Source organism: Bufo bufo, chromosome 1, assembly GCF_905171765.1.
Source record: "Bufo bufo chromosome 1, aBufBuf1.1, whole genome shotgun sequence".
Classification (NCBI taxonomy): Eukaryota; Metazoa; Chordata; class Amphibia; order Anura; family Bufonidae; genus Bufo; species Bufo bufo.
This window is the reverse complement of record NC_053389.1, coordinates 786344010-786346126: the sequence shown is the minus strand read 5'-3', so window position 1 is coordinate 786346126 and position 2117 is coordinate 786344010.

The following is a 2117-nucleotide window of genomic DNA, read 5'->3' as shown; positions in this document are numbered from 1 at the left end:
ACAATAAAATTGACAATGTATGATATATGATAAAATTCAACAATATTTAAAACAGCAGAGGATAAATCATTAATGAAAGCGGTGAGAATTCAGCGGTAGATAAAACCTAAAATAAAAACAGCATAAATATAGATCCCAATATGTAAGTATTTTAAAAAGGATAAATTCGAATATTCAATAATAATCGGATAAATATTCATATAAATATTCGTAAAAAACGTATTGTCCACTAGTGGTAACTAGATGCGTTTTACACATGTCGAATATTTAAGAAAATGAATAGGTAAATAATCGATAAATAGTCGTTTGCTTCCGATTTATGACCAGTCTCTTATATACATAGATAAGTAGTCAATGCGAAATTTTCGTAATAGAGATGATCGCAAACTGCCGAATATGATAGTCGGCTTGCGGAATAGTCTTTTAACACATGTGTATAATGGTGCCCAGAGTTTTAAGCATGTATGGTTTCCAATAATTTGGGCAGACGATATTAAGGCTGCTAATAAGCACAGCGGCGTCCCGCTGTATTTAGTTGCAAAGCGATCGCTTATATAGGATATTCGTAGTCTTACCAGGAGGTCTTTACTGGACGGTGAGCCCTCGACTCGGCGTACTTTCCTTTAAGGTTCCAGTCTCAAGGGCTGTTGGTTCAAATTCGAATTTTCGCGCCAATTGAATTGTTTGCTGCACGCGGTCTTAATGTCTTCTGTACGGCAGTGCTTTCTTAATTTGGCAATTCGTTATTCTTATGGTAATGTCCAGGCCTCCTCGGTCTTGCAATATCCCTACTTTCCTTAGTGGGGGAATTAACACCAGACGCGTTTCAGGGATTTAAGACAATGACCCCTTCCTCAGTGGTTAACATCCCCCTTCTGATGTTCCTCTTTTATAGTGAATCAAAGATGTATAAAGGACTGGTCTGGAATACCGATTTTTGAGGGATTGGGATCTATAAATATTTTTCCACCTTAAGAATATATATTAGTAAAAAGTCATGATAATAAAATTGCATAAAGAAACTTACATACGATTGTTCCCCAACTCCTTTGGAGTCGCATTGTGTAAAAAACGCACTGGTATCGCATGCGGTTTTAATGCGTTTCCAGTGCGTTTTTTCTAAAAATATAATATTACCTAAAGGTTTTTCAAAGGAATTCATTCTCAAGCCTCTTACAGTAATTTAGAGACATAAAAACATTAAAAACATTATAAAAACATTATGTGGATATTTCTCTGGATGGCAATAAGTTACATAAAAGATCTTTCATACAATTATTCAACATCCCCTTTGGGGTCACATAGTATAAAAAACACACCGGTATTGCATGCGGTTTTGATGCGTTTCCGGTGCGTTTTTTCTGGAAAATATTTTTCAAGAGTGTTCATTTTCAAGCCCTTTACAATAATTTGGAGTCATAAAGATATTCAGAGCATTATGTGGATATTTCTTCATAACTAATGTAGAATCATTGGATTCTACGTTAGTAAAAATGTGTTAATAGTAGATGGTGAACCACAACAACCTGGGGCAGAGTCAGTGTTTCCCCGTTTTGTGGTTCATCAAGATATGTTGTATCGGGTAAATCAACTATGGGGTGAGCCTATTGAACAGTTGGTGGTACCCAAGGCTTATCGCAAGCTTGTGTTAGATCTAGCCCACCAACACGTTCTCGGAGGTCACCTGGGGCTGCAGAAAACTCAGGATTGTATTCTACAACGGTTTTACTGGCCCAGCTTATTCAAAGAAGTGGAGGAGTTTTGTAAGTCTTGCCCGACCCCCAAGATAACCAGCCCCCAGCCACATTTCCGTAGTCCCCTAGTACCTCTCCCGATTATCGAAGTACCGTTTGACCGAATAGCTATGGAGCTCATAGACCCAGTACCGAAGTGTGCCAGAGGGCATCAACACATCTTAGTCATTCTGGACTACGCCACTCGGTACCCGGAGGCGGTGCCACGGCGACATACCTTGGCCAAACTCATAGCTAAGGACTTAATGGAGATGTTTTCCCGAGTAGGACTACCTAAAGAGGTTGTGACTGACCAAGGGAACCCTTTTATGTCCAAGGTGATGAGGGAACTCTGTAAGTTGCTGCACATAAAACAACTATGGA